This window comes from Raphanus sativus, chromosome 8 (assembly GCF_000801105.2).
Source record: "Raphanus sativus cultivar WK10039 chromosome 8, ASM80110v3, whole genome shotgun sequence".
Lineage (NCBI taxonomy): Eukaryota > Viridiplantae > Streptophyta > Magnoliopsida > Brassicales > Brassicaceae > Raphanus > Raphanus sativus.
The window spans coordinates 17458911-17473638 of record NC_079518.1 but is presented as its reverse complement, the minus strand read 5'-3'; the positions used below and the strand labels follow the sequence as shown (position 1 = coordinate 17473638).

General features: G+C 33.1%; 1 pseudogene; it reads right to left on the bottom strand.

Annotated features, from left to right (window-relative positions):
- Window positions 1-5979: 5979 nt before the first annotated feature.
- On the bottom strand, window positions 5980-10113 carry LOC108837662 (regulator of nonsense transcripts UPF3-like; annotated as a pseudogene).
- Window positions 10114-14728: the final 4615 nt, after the last annotated feature.

Below are 14728 nucleotides of genomic sequence, written 5' to 3'. Positions count from 1 at the left end.
GGCAAAAAAAAATGAACGTATGTTGTCTCCCTATTTTCAAATTTTGGTAGAAAACAAAAAATGAACTTCTTTTAGGAGATTGAGAAGTCTTAAAAAAAACAAAATATATTATAATTTAAAGCATAAAATAGATTATAATATAGTAAGGTAAATTTTATTTTAACCTTTCAAAATCTCTAGATTCACGGTTTTCGGGTTAAGTACGGTGATTGAAAATTGTTGTTTATTCTAAACGAGAACCTTTTAATTTTGAAAAGATATTTATATATATTTAAATCGTTAACGAGAATGCGGTTTTTTGAATTATACAGAGGTATCATGGCCCCCACAGAAGTGAATCCAGACTAATCACGTGTTTGCAGTCTACGTTTTCAGTCCACGTGTCGTCCTCTGTCTCTGACGATGCCGAAATGCTAATTCCCCAATGGCCAGCGGCAATGCGGTTTTGATTACAACTAATTACGAGCATCGACTCAAACAAAATTCCCAAATCTAAATTATCCTTAGCTAACTTCGCTCGACTTATATAATCCGATTCGCTATCTTCGAGAGTTGGTTGCTGTTTTACACCATTAATAATGATCATAGCAAAGAGAGATTGACCTTGTTTTCTTAGATAGTGAGGTCTTTCCGTGTCGTCTCTGTGATAATTGGCTTACCCGAAGATAAACCAGAACCCGCAAACCCACATCTATCACCAAACATAAAGCAGAAAAATTGGATTTAAGATCCCAACTACATCGACAACCAAAAACAGTTCTTAACATGCACATGTGAAAGAGAACACTATCAACAACATCCAAAATTTGATGGCACTAGGAAGTGCAACCCCCGGAAGAATGGAGTCACCGCCCTTGATGTTGATTAGAAGCCGTAAACACCTCGACAAACTAATTTTCCACGCCATTTGCTGCTGCTGAGAACAAGAGGACATAACCGCCATGATCTTGAAAATTGTTGTTTAGTTGTATTTTTCTTTGTAAATATAATGTTTGTTTGAATTGTATCTGTTTATTTTAACTTTAACCAGATTGGGAACTAAAATACTCTAAAATAAAGGAAACATACGAAGAAAAAATCCAGATACACTAAGGGGCTGTTATTGGATTATATATTTATAAAAAGTGATCAAGATTTAGATCTCCTAATAATTCTAGTGTTATTCAGTTATAACTTTCCAAAACTATATTAAAGTCTGATGTTATTGGTTTATGAATTTGTAATACTCCCTCCGTTTCTCAATAAGTGTTGTTGTAGAGAAAATTTTTCGTTGCAAAATAAGTGTCGTTTTAGTATTTCAATGCATAATTTATTAACTTTATTCTATATTTTATTTTTTTATTGGTTGAGATGTATGGGTAATGATGTTTTTATATGGAAAATATGAAAAATTTAATGATTTTTTAATCCGTGTGCACAACTCTAAAACGACACTTATTCAAAACAGAGGGAGTAAATTGTTAAAAGTTTATAAAAATCTGGAGTTATTAGATTTGTTATTTTATGAAGTCAACAAAACTCTTGTGTTATTGAGAAAAATATAAAGTAACTGACGTTTTCATGATTTAGAAATCCGTTGTTATTCATTTATTGATTCTACATACTTTTCTTCACAAAATTTGTTTAGCAAAGTATCGCATATTGATGCTGTATTCTCATATACTCCCTCCGTTTCTCAATAAGTGTCGTTGTAGAGAAAATTTTTCGTTGCAAAATAAGTGTCGTTTTAGTATTTCAATGCATAATTTATTAACTTTATTCTATATTTTATTTTTTTATTGGTTGAGATGTATGGGTAATGATGTTTTTATATGGAAAATATGAAAAATTTAATGATTTTTTAATCCGTGTGCACAACTTTAAAACGACACTTATTCAAAAACAGAGGGAGTACTTTTTATAATTTATCCACATTCAAACTAATTAATAGCAGTAGAAAAGAAACTCGATTTTGGTAGTAACACGTGGATGATCTGGGAAATGGCCACCATGGACTGTAACGACTCTCATTCATTTACCCCAAAAGTCAATTAAGTACAAACCTATTTAGCCAGAAGCATAAACTAATCGATAATGAAAAAATTAGAAATTAGTCAATGAAATTCTTAAGAAAGTGGATGATCTGAGAAATGGACACAGGGACTTTTGATAAAATTAAAACTTAATAAAATTTGTGAACTACAAGAAAAAAGTGAACTTCTGTAAAGATGTAAATACGAGAGCAGGGCCGGCTTAATATAAAGAGGGCTCTTGGGCAAATTTTTTTTTGAAGGCCCTATGATAGTTTAGTTTTTAGGCGTTGATAGAAAAGTAATTTTTTTTTTTGAGCTTTTCCCTTGAACATCGAACAGACATGTTTACTTGACATTTTAGCTATAAAACTTTTTGATACTCTGTCTCAACGCTGTCTAAGTCTACTGGGTATGGAGCGGGCCCTGGGGTGGTCGCACTGACCGCCCTCCCTGTTCAGCCGGCCCTGTACGAGAGTAGCAAAGAAAGAACAAGAAATATAGTATAAACCGGAAAAATAAAGAGGATAACAACAAAGATAACAACACAATATTTAAAGATACTCTTCATAAGTTTATAATTAGGGAGAATTGGAAAAATGGGACACTTTGAACTTTTGTTTGTCACAATAAGACTTTTCATACTTTTGGCAATTTTGGACATATTTTACCCTTGTTTTATGAGAAAAATAGTAAATAGAGTTTTAAAAATATAAAAAATATGAAAAGTATAGAAAACATAAGTATGACAATATATAAGTTTAAATTTTTTTTAAAAAAAATTTGAATCATATTTTATTTTATCTTCTGGCTACAGTTAGAATATTCATTCTGGCAGTCTACTTAGTTTATAGTTCGGATTCTAAATTTAAAACACTTATATATCCAGGCTATATATCGTAGCATAACATTTCTTCTATACCGTGGCAAAGATAGAATCAGCTACGCTATAATCAAGAAAGATGGCTTTGGTGTACCTTCAGCTAGAAAACGAGATATAACCACAACTCAATCACAGAGCTCGGTTACATTACGTGTCATAATCTGTTATACATTTTACCTTATATGACGCCTGAAGGTAGAATACAGTTCTCACCTATTATACGGTGTTCTGGGTAGGTAGTATACGTATTCTAGGCAAATCGTGAAAATATGGAAACTTCCATTTTCGGTTACAGAAGTTTCCTAAATCTAAATTAAATCTACCCTAAATCTTTCAAAAAATATTATCTCCTAAAATCACGTTCTTCTTCTCCTCCCACGATCTTTCTTTCTCATAGTTTGCTTTCTCTCTTCTTCATCTACAAAATCATCTCTTCTCTCCATCAATACATCATACATCATGGTTCTAATCTATGTTAAATCCGGGGAATGGGTGTCTGATTTCAGTGAAGAGTGGAGTTTCGTGGTAGAGAAGAGATTTCTTTATCCTCGAAGGATTTCAGATGAAGAGAGCGGCGGAGACGACAAGGGTGGTGAAGAACCCTAAATCACCATGGGAGGAAGCTCGGCGGAGAAGAAGAAGTAAAAAAAAAATTAGGGTCGCGATCCCTCTTTTTTACCCGATCCCCTCTTTTGTTTATTCTTTTTTAATTCTTTTTTTTTACTTTTTAATTGTTTTAAATAATTAATCTATTACGAAAATTATTATTTATAATTAAAATTCAATTAGCAAAATGAGATTTTAAGGGTATTATAGTATTTACAAGAATTAAAATCCTAATTTAACAAAACATCTTGCAAAAATCCTAGTGTGACAAATCCTAGTTCAAAGTGTCCTAAAAATCTAATTTTCCCTTATAATTATCTTTCGGATAAAGAACCTAACAGTTTAATAAACTCTTCGACAAACTTTTAAGAAAGTACAAAAATCATCATCTACTCTATTAAAATAGAATCCTACTATATATCTACTGTTGGAAGTTGTTTTTAATTTTTGTACCCTTACTAGAGAGTTACACGTAATATTACGCTGCTTAGTGAACTAACCAATATTATATTTGAATCATACCACTATCGTGTAATAAAACCAAACCAATGTTATGACTGTCAATTAAATTAACACTGGACCGGTTATCTATTTTTCCTAATAATCAGTGATCAGGTAAGATCTAAATTGTTCGGAAATCTTGAAAATCAACAGCTTCCAACTACATATATCGCTTCCACTATATACTATAAAAGAACCTGAGAAAACAAATTATAAAAAAAACTTAGGCATATGAAACACTAGCTATACTGCTCATTATATCTAATCTATTAGTTTAGACTTAGAGTTATATTTTAATCTATTCATAAAAAATTATTTAAATTTGGACTTATACAGTTTTCATTAATAATATATTGGATATTAAATATATGAATCTGAAAATTCGGTTGCACTAATTCATACATGACCAATATTTTTACCAAATGACATTTAGTTTCAAAATACCAAATTTTATATCTCTAAATACGAAATACACAATACAATATAATATACCTGAATTCAATTCACTATATCTCTTTACATTTCCCACTCTACGTTAGACTATTCAAATATTTTATTATCAAGATTTTAATGTATGTGATGGTAATTAATAACCGTTTCTATAAAGAATTGGTTTAACCAGCGTTTTGAAAACTAGATAGGATATTGATTTGATATTGTAGCTAGGTCAATGTTTGATATTAAAACAATAAGAACTTTTTGTCGAAACCTTTTTTAATTTTGCAAATTTTTTATTTCTTAACTCAAATTTTAAAATACTGATTTTTAATATTAAATAGGATCATCGGTTTTAAGAAGTTTGACCGTTTTTAATTGGGTTTGCAGGTTTAACTCAAATCTGGTTTTTATACAATACAAAACTGATTAGAAGAACGAATCACCGTTCGACTGGCCGGTCCAGTCCAGTTTTTAAAATACGGTATATTGTAATGAATAATATTATAATCTATCATGTATAAAATTAATAGATGACTATCACATCACATGTTATTTTTAACCCAACATATAATCCGTATATTGTTACTAAAAATTATAATAGCCGCAAATTATGGCTAATATTTAATAACTAATCAAAAATAAAACTAATTGAAAAGAAATCCTAACAAATCAAGGAAATGCTTAAACTATGGTTTCGACACAGATTTACTAAAACAAATTTATCGTAATATTTATATAAGAAAAAATAAGATTTACTAACAAACAAATAAGTAACTCAACTATAAGCCACACATTCTACATTGTTATCAAACTTAAGTTTAATAAAATTGTAAAAACATTTTAACATCATTTCACAGAAAATAGTTCCGCGTTTTAACGCGGGTTGGAATCTAGTAATTCTTTTAAAATACAGAAACTAAAAATCATCAAAACTCTTTTTTAATCACAAACCAATACCAGCCCCTAATTTAAAAAGAAATTTTGAGCTTCACTAACAAGAATCTAACTCCTCCACATCTAATCTTAGTCTTTTTAGTCATTAGGTATAAATCTACTGCTTAGTGATTAAGATTATATGTGGAGGAAACTACTATATGTATATAAAATGTATTTCAAATATTCAGAGATTCCTTTAATTCGTTTTATTATTAAACTGAAACTGTTCGAATATTTATACACCTCTAAATCATTTTAATTGATGTTTAAAAGCTTTGTACAAAAATTAAATAAAAATATAAATTTCTATATAATTTATTATTGTTATATAAAATAATATTAAATAAAACTAGTTTAACCAATAAAAAATCTACAATATTTTATAATTGATCATAAATTTTAAAATATTATTAAATTTTATCTACAATGTTATAAACGTCACTTATTAGGAAATAAAATATATTTTTAAATACCATTTTAAGTGATACGGAGTATAGATTAATGTAATTATGGATCATCATTATGAGAAACACGTAATGTAAGTGATATCTTTATGACGCATGAGAGATTTAACAAGAGTCAAGACAACCAGAAATCTTTGTGACATGCAAAACATTTTTTTGGGTGGAATAAGTTATATAACAATCAGGTGAAATAAACCCACTTCGACAAGATAAATATTACGCAGTGAAAAATTTACTTCACAGTAATATCAAACTATTATAGTGAAATCCTGAAAATCATATTCCGAGACCTCCCCAAAATGAAACCCTATACACTTCTGACTATTTCATTACTTAGACTCGGGAGTAAGTTCTCACTTCTCACTCCTACTTCTCACCCACTCGTCAGTAACACAACAAAAGCCAAAAGAGGATGCAGGTACAGTGAACCGCTAAAAGCCTTCAAAGGCAGTAGCTGCTGAGTCTTTCTTGTCTCAAACCCATAAATCCTGAGATGATATCTACTTTGAGAAGGGTCTCTTTTATGTGCAATACTACGACTTACGACGATGGACCAAAAGTCCAGAGTGATGCTGATTGTGTTGTTACTCTCCATTTCCATTCAGATCTATAGATTTCCGTTCAAAGACAAAATCCATTGGAATTGGCTGATGTTTATAGCCTGAACAATCATTAACATTGTGATGACGACAAATCCATCGAATAATTTATCAAGTAAACAATACGTTGGTATTAAACGCTGGAAGTGATAAGGCGTGACTGCAGCTTACCATATGTTAAAAGTGAATATATCAAGTACCCGATGATGATTTTTGGATCCACTTTTGCTTCTGCAGGACAGTAAAATGAGTCTTCCAAAAATGATAATAAGATTTGATATTATAAGGCGTAGTGGAAAGACTTTAATTTGGCTTGCCTCATATGAAGTGGAACCACCACCACCTCCTCTACGAGATGGTTTACCCTCACCAGTCATCGCAAAGCTGTCTTCTTTTCTATTGCGAGATCCAACACGGCGACTAGAATGTCTACCAGAACCTGGAATACGTGGGAAGAACCAACATCACTTTTCTTGATTCCTCTAATAACACATTATGACTTCAAATGAACTAACCATTCTCAAGAGAGTGTCCATCAGAGGAGTTCACCACTTCTCCAGATCTTTGCAACAACGTCCTTTGTTTCACTTCTCCATTATTTGCTGTAAGATCATATAGATAACATGAGAGGAGATGTCATGGAGCGCAACCTAAAAAAAAAAGTTAAATATTGATGAGCAACAGGAACAGAACCTGCTGAAGAAGTTGAAAGTTGGTCCTCGCTGATACTGGACCCGTCAGGACGACGGAGAGGAGCCCACACAACACGACCAGGTCTATCCTTGTTTCTTGGACGCCTGTCTTGCTTCTCACTGTTGGTACCAGAAACATGATAGTCTTTCCCTGCATATATACTATCTGTATTTAAAATTATCAGCCTAACCTAGGGAAGGTAAAATGGAGACAGAAAGCCTAATCCTACTCTTATAACCTGCTCGAGGAGGACGCGTGCAGTTTTCTGGTTCTGAGGGTTCCAGTCTTGGCTCAGGCTGGACAAAAGTTGAAGACTGGCTAGGTCGCGGCTCATTTCTCACAAGTATACCCTTGACATGAACCTTCTGATTCTGTCTTGAAGCCGAGGAGCTTCCCGTAAGATTAGTTTCTTTCTGTTGTGGTGGAGAGTTCTGAAAAGCCGTTTTAAAACACACGTTGACTTATGATTCTGTCAACAACCATCAAAAATACTGGACGATAAATAGATCAATTCTGCACAACTCTCTTAAAGAGCCAAAAGCTTACAAGAGGATTGTCTCGGTCTCTTTTCAGGAGCAAGATCTTTTTCTTCCCAGAATCCATAGTCAATGCAATCCCTGGGAGAGAACTATCCATGACAGAGGCTGCAGTTGTGTAGTGATGAGAAATACTGTGGGTCTTTCTTTTACTAATGAGTAAAATAAGTGACAAGGTAGTTTGGAATACGTATAGCTTTTAAATGGTTACCAGTTTCAGTTACTGGTATGTCCTTTCCTATGAAGCACGGGGACGGCAATTCACTGCCGTCTCACGTACCAGCGGCGTTTCCGGGACGGGACGTGGTGGGGACGGCGTGGGAACGTTTCCAAAACGTTTCAGAGTCGGTGGAGACGGCAAAGATTTGTGGAAACGGCGTAGTTAAGTTTTGGAAACGTTTTTGAAACGTTTCTTATGTAAACTCAGTATATTTTTTTGGAAAACAAAAAAGGAAACACGTCATTTAGTTAAACGATTAGGGTTACAAAGTTCTAAACCATTTTTTGATTTTAATCTTAAACAAACTCTTATTGTCTTCATCTTCTTTCTTAATTGTCAATTCTCATCATCTCTTAGAGAAACACAGTAGGTACTATAACAAACTCTGTTTTTTGGTTTGTCAATTACGTATGTGTGTTGTTTCATGGTTTTTCAAATCATACGTACATAAGATATTATAGTGATGTTTTATTTTTATATTATGACATAGTGATGTTTTATTTTTATATGGTGACTATGATTTGGTTTAAATATTTATGAATATATATATTATATATATGTATATATATTTTTATAGGCGTATCCATGCCGTACCCGTATCCATAAATTTTAAGTTTAGCCGTTTCCCGTCCCCGTTTCCGTCCCCGTATCTGTGCCCGTATCCGTCCCGGTGCAACATAGGTCCTTTCCACTTGAATTTGGCTGATAATAATCTTGCTTGGAACTGCGGACGGTTTTTGAATTGTGCTTTTCCACATACTATGAAGACAAGAAATAGATTGAAAATGGACACAGGTGTTAGTTCACATACGACTACAACGACTATACGCTATTAGGTTTTAGAGACGCACCTTTTTCTTTTCAGAGTTTCGTTTGGAAGGCCTTGAACTTTGCTTGTTTGAAGAGACTGCTCTGGCTCTTCTGCCTCCTCTCCGAACATCTAATAAACCCTGTTGCTTGAAGAGAAATCAGAGATCAATAATAGATAAATTACATTCCATTTTGTAACAGAAAACTTACAAAGAAGATGTCTGTCCAAGGAAAGCTCTGATTTTCTACTATACCTGAGATCCAATCACAGTAGAACGCTTTTGACGTATGAATTCCATAAGAGGAGTAACAATAGGAGCCGGCTTTGAAGCACCTAAAAAGTAATTTTGGTCAACTTGATCAGAGAAAAAAAGAAATATCAAAATGATTGCAAAGGGAAAGACGAACCAGATTGCTCGGCTTCTCTTCTTTCCAGCTGGACTTCAGCACTAGGGAGATTCTCAACAGGTTGAGAAATGAGCTTAAGGAACTGAATATAATCAGGGTCTTTGGTAATAGAGCCTTCACGAGGATCTTTCTTGTCACATGGTTTGGGCACACGCTGTGAAGGCCCATATTCAACTATGGCCTTGAACTGAGCACCTAACAACAAAAGAGCCACATTAAATCACATTTCGGAATACATGCAGTCGTCAGACAAAGACAGATTAATAAATACCCTTTTCATTAACAAACACATGGCCGTTGAAAAATGCAGCGAACTCATAAACATCTTCTGGTGACTTGAAACCAAAGTAGCCCGTGAATGCTTCTGCGTCTTACAGCTGTGGAAGCAGAAAAAAACATCACTAAAAGAACCTATTTTTGTTTCCCCAGAACAGAACAAAACCCTATCGTCTTCTTTGATCAATCGAAACCCTAAAAGCAATCTATGTAAGTAGTAATCAATGAAATAACCCCTTACTTGGACTTTCCAGGACGAAAGGAGAACCAACTGTAGCTATCACCGAAACGAGAGTCGATTTGAGATAAGAAATCGGACTGTGAAAGTGAAGGCGGTAAGTGCCGTACAACCACCTTCCTCTTCGCTGACGGGTTCTTCATCAGATCAAATTAAACCCTATTTCTTTCCGAGTATCAATTAGAGAAACACATGATGGATGAAACACATCAGAAGCTTCAGTTAGAAACAAAAATCGAACGCAATTTTGCCCTAATTTAAGTAAAATAAAACAAATACAAGACAATTCTCATTCACCTGGCTAACGAGAATCTAGAATCTAACACATAGCATAGTTTAAAATTTAAAGAAAAAACATAAAATAAAATTTTAAATACAAAAACCAGTTTCGTGACAATTACATATTTATCTATTAACTGCTTCCTAATATTTCTCACACGGCGCCCATGATCTCACAGTCACAGTTTTTAGAATCACTTTTTCAAAAAAATATTTAACTCACATTGCTATTAACTCCAATTAATCTCCACTTGCTTTCAGAAATTGTGAATTTGTAACATCTTCTAACTCTCTGTAAAGTGTAAAAGATTGAAAAACTCTAATGCGCGTGTCGACACTTTTGACCAAGTCTACAAAATTCTGACCAAATGATGGCAACTAAAGTCTCCAAAGTTGGCGGATGAAAGTCAGGTTAGAAACTCTATCATGTCAAATCATGATCTGCGTTATGTTCAAAATATATTTCAAAACCTTTTCTCTTCTAATCTACATATAACTGCTTTTGCTTTTATAGAAATTGGCAAACTCTACAAACTGCATAGAAAAATGAAACATTTACACCACGGAACAGTTTCATGTTTTTAATTACAAGATAAAGCACTTACAACTACTAAGGTAGTTTTTTATAACAGCTTCCCACTTGTTCTAACTAGCTAGTCACTACATAACCCGAGGCGCTAACACCTTGGCTAACTAAATTTTTTGTTTTAGCGAGAACCTCTCTCAACCCTTCATCTCTATTTTATTTTGGACGGTGTAGATCTCCTCTGATTTTTTTGACAAGACTTATATCTACCTAATGTAAACCATCCTATTACATCAGTCATCTAACCTCCGACGGTCCAGATTTTCTGGATTTTAACATCTCACAGTCCTTTTTTCAACTTTGCTTTTTCCTTCATTTGAACAAAAAAAGAAAAAATCAAAACTTCAGAAATACTGCATATTCCTCAGACGGTTTGCGTCCAGAAATTGATCTGTTCTACTTATTATTTCTGTCATCTTCTCAAATCCCCCTTTAATCTCATTTTTACAAACTAGGACAGTTACTTCACCCCCCATCCAACAACCACAAAGCGTTCAATTCACATACACTTCTATACATGTGTACAAAACAAGATATGTCCATGTGAACGTTAATGTTCATGCAACACAAACAGGTATCAACATAGCGTACATGTGTACAACAATGTTTTGCTTTCCAATTTACACTTTTGTCCACGCGCCCGGAATATGGCATCCATAGTTAACTACTGATAGTGCGCACGTGGACAACATCAGTGTACTCATGGACATCATCAATGTACACAAGGACACTATACATGGACAACATCAGTGTATACTGAACCTTGCTTATGGCAGCCATGCATATAGTTAACTGGTGGTGTCCATGTGTAAACTGAACTTTAGATGTCCATCAGTTAACTATATGCATGCATGCTATATGCATAGTTAATTGATGGTACATATGGACATCTTAGGTTCAGTGTACACTTTTGGTGTCTATGTGTACACTGATAGTGTCCATGTATACATTAATGGTATACATGTGTACACTGCTTGTGTTCTTGTATACATTTTTGGTTTTCCAAATGTCCCATCAATTCTCTAAGTGTACACTGCTGATGTCCATGTGTACACTTTTGGTGTCTATATGTACCATCAATTCTCTAAGCATATGGCAGCCATGCATATAGTTAGGGTTGGGCGCTCGGGTACCCATTCGGGTTTCGGTTCAGTCCATTCGGGTTTCGGGTTTTCGGGGTCAAAGATTTCAGCCCCATTCGGATATTTCTAAATTTTGGTTCGGGTTCGGTTTGGATCTTTGCGGGTTCGGTTCGGGTTCGGATAACCCATTTAAAATGTTTTTAAATTTTCAAAATTCATTATATACTTTAAATTTTCAAAATCTATAAGAAAGATAATATATTACATATAAATTTTCATAACATATATGTCAAAATACCTTAATTTAACATATAAATTAGTTTTCTTTGAATATTTGGATAAAGAATCAATAGATATTTAACTATTTTGGTGTTTTCAGTATACTTTAGCTATTTTAAACATTTACTTTTGACTATTTGCATATATTTTCCGAGTATTTTGGAAAACTTAAAGGTATCTTATATATTTTTAATATTTTTAATATACATTATATATAAAATAATGTATCTATTTAAGTATATAAATTTATTTCGGATACATTCGGGTACCCAAAATATTTCGGTTCGGATCGGGTTCGGTTTCGGTTCTTTAAATACCGAAATTTTGAACCCGTTTGGATATTTAATGAATTTCGGTTCGGATTCGGTGCTACTTTTTCGGATCGGGTTCGGTTCGGTTTTTCGGATTCGGATTTTTTGCCCAGCCCTACATATAGTTAACTAATGTTATTCATGTGTACACTGAACTTTAGCTGTCCATTAGTTAAATACATGCATGACTGCTATATGCATAGTTAATTGATGGTACATATGGACATCTTAAGTTCAGTGTACACTGATGGACACCATCAGTGTACTCATGGACACCATCAATGTACATATGTACACCAAAAGTATACACTGAGCTTAAAATGTTCATATGTACCAGACATTAACTAATGGTGTCCATGGGTACACTGAAATTTAGCTGTCCATTAGTTAAATATATGCATGGCTGCTATATGCATAGGTGATTGATAGTACATATGGACATCTTAAGTTTAGTGTACACGTGTGACATGTGTACATTGATGGTGTCCATGAGCACATCGCTGGTGTCCATGTGTACACTGCTTGTGTCCATGAGTCCACTTTTGGTTCCCTTATGTCGACACTGGAATCTGCCGCATCTACGACAAATATAAACCCTAAATTAGTCTAAACCAATGCGAAACCGAGAAAAAAAATCCTAGACCGGAGAACTAACATTCTTCTCTTTCCTTGCCGCGACTGCCACGAGTCCTCGCCATCGTTAGATCTCCTCTCCCGCCGCCGTCGGTTTATATCACCGGAAATCACCACCAAATGGCACAACCTAAAATCGCCCCTCAAGTTTTTCTCTAAAAGCTTTGGGTCTCGTAAACACAGAGAGTAATGGAGGAACTAGAAAAAAAATGTGAGATTGAAGAGACGCAAACTAATTAAATCAGGTTTATTGAAAACTCGGGCCCACCAACAATTCAAATTTTAAAAACCACTGAACCAATTACCAAACCTAACTAGAAAAAATAAGGGAGTTGCGCTGATTAGGATTTAGTTAGGGATATTTTAAGTCTTTTTACCGAGAAACTACCTCACCCGCGTTAAGTATCTCATCTTATAATAAAAAGTCATAAACTGTCTTGGGGTGAAAATAACTCTAGAAAAACAGATAAACTTAATTATATCAGTTTTTTTATTTGCTGGAATATGTTTATTTTGTAGGGAACAAATGATTCAGGGAATGAGAATAATAGAGACTTACTTTAAAAGACACATACAAAGTTCTTAAGAGACTTGAGATGTGTCGCAAGAAAAAAGGTGACAATAAGTCATAACTAGAATAGAAGACAACAGATGGACTTTAAGAAACTCCGATAATAGAGAAATAAGAAAGACTCGTGTTTATTGTGTGGATGAAGACTTTTTTTTTTGAAAAGATTCTAATGGATGAAGACTTAATCTGATTAGATTGGTCTGTCTTCCTTACTTTTTTTTTTACTTTTGTTTTTATAGTTTTATGAAATAGAGTTATATTATTCGGTTACTTTCAAATCAATATATATATATATATATGTTACCAAATTTGTAGAGTATCTTGGAGACAAAAATTCATGAGAAAGAATAGCAGGGGTTGCCCAAAAAAAAAAAGAGAAAGAATAGCAGTTGAATGAAATAAAATTAAGGTGATATTTTAAACAGTACTAATTTTAATTATCTACAAAATTAAGGTGATATTTTAATTGTATTTATGTAAAAGATAAGCTTTCTTTCAGTTTGGTTTTCACAACAAATGATTTTTTGTTATGGAAAATAGATTAGTATTTTATATTTTATATATTTTGAGTTCATGTAAGATATAGAAAGCAAAAATTTACTTATTTTTAAATTTCTAACTAAATTAGAAAATTTCTAAATATACTATATACTGTATATATAAATAATTAATACCCGTGCATAGCACGGAAGATAATACTAGTAACTCATAAGTTTCGAACCAGGAAAACATGAAACCAAACTGCTATCATGACTTCTAAATTTGAGTCTATGGGCCAATATTTGAGTCTATATGGGCCAATATTTGGACCTATTGTTGATTTCTAAATTTTATGTTTTTTGTCGAAAAGCAACGGCCGGCAGGCACTGTTCAAGATGGACATTCATTAGTTCGACCATTCCCGGTCTCTACATGGATATGTTCCACCAACCTACTCCTAAAACCTAAATCTTAATCGATAAGGTAAGCAAAGAGTGCAAACTGTATATTATAATTTGCTACATTTATCTATACTATTAACATGATCGTCATATCCCTTTATGAAAAATCAAACACACTCAAGAATATTTTTAATAAATTTATTTATATTAATTTATCATTATAAAATATTCTTTTGGAAATAATTATTTGATGCATAATCTATAAACATTGTTTTCATTTTTTAGTTGTGTTTCACTTGTATGATATTATTAATTTTTGTTAGCTATCAATTTTTTTACAAGATACTCTTATCAACCAACATTTAAAACCACCATACACCATACTTTTATCATTCAACAGTTAATAATTTTCGATATAAAAACATACTATTATTATAAAATATAATAATTATTAATATAATATGATTAATAATAATATTTTGTTTATTT